This window comes from Salvelinus namaycush, chromosome 25 (assembly GCF_016432855.1).
Source record: "Salvelinus namaycush isolate Seneca chromosome 25, SaNama_1.0, whole genome shotgun sequence".
NCBI lineage: Eukaryota > Metazoa > Chordata > Actinopteri > Salmoniformes > Salmonidae > Salvelinus > Salvelinus namaycush.
The window spans coordinates 34,530,342-34,531,469 of NC_052331.1; positions in this window are offsets into that span (position 1 = coordinate 34,530,342).

A 1,128-nucleotide genomic window follows, 5' to 3' on the forward strand; every position below is an offset into this window, starting at 1 on the left:
TTGGGTTATTTGAGGTGTGGTTTCCTTTGGCCAACACCAATTACCTCAAGCCAGTTTTAATTTGCGTTTCTTTTTGTCGTGTTACTTCAATCATAAAAGATGAAGAATAGTTGTGGTGATGGATGGTGTCTCACTTAACAACGAATAACAGTGAAGTTGATCTATGAGTAATATCCCTCCCTCTACTAAAACAGGTGTGCACCATATACAGTAGGTCTACAGAGAAACACATTAGCTATAATGACGGATTCATTACTGTTGGGAATTACAGGTGTGTATATGTCTTGATGGTTTAGTTCCCAAACTTCCCATGCTGATAGGCTACAACAGAAGTGACTTGTCCGATTGACCGCTGTACGACACTACCAGCTGTTTTACTACATGACCCCTGCCTGCCCTCACCACACACTTTTATTTGCTGCTTTTTATAAACAGACAAATCCTCCTTAATCTTCAGATGTGCACTAGCCCACACACAGAGCAGCTGTATATTTGAATGTGGAAATGCCTCTCTCTCTCTCTCTCTCTCTCTCTCTCTCTCTCTCTCTCTCTCTCTCTCTCTATATATATATATATATATATATATATATATATATTAACTGCATATAAAGCACGTATTATTCTGTTCTAAACATAATGCAAAAATGTATATAAATATATACATAAAAATATGTATTGGTCACCCATCTACACCTAAATTACCTCATCTAACCTGCACCCTCACACACCGACTCGGTACCGGTACCCCCTGTTTATAGCCTCATTATTGTTATTTTATTGTGTTACTTTAGTTTATTTGGTGAATATTTTCTTAAACTCTTCTTGAACTGCACTGTTGGTTAAAGGGGCTTGTAAAGTAAGGATTTCACGGTAAGGTCTACACTTGTATTCAGCGCATGTGACAAATAAAGTTCGATTTGATTTCTTAGTGTAAAGGCATTTTGTTTTGTCAATGAACATGCATTTTAATAGCAATAGTATTTAAAGGCTAATGGGATTAATGAATAATCAAACAGTTGTCACTTTACATGATATAATTTGCATTAGTTTACAAGCAGGACCGAGTTTGGAAAATCCTGGACTAGACGACTACATGCCCCATATCACGCTACTGAATATAACGGATAT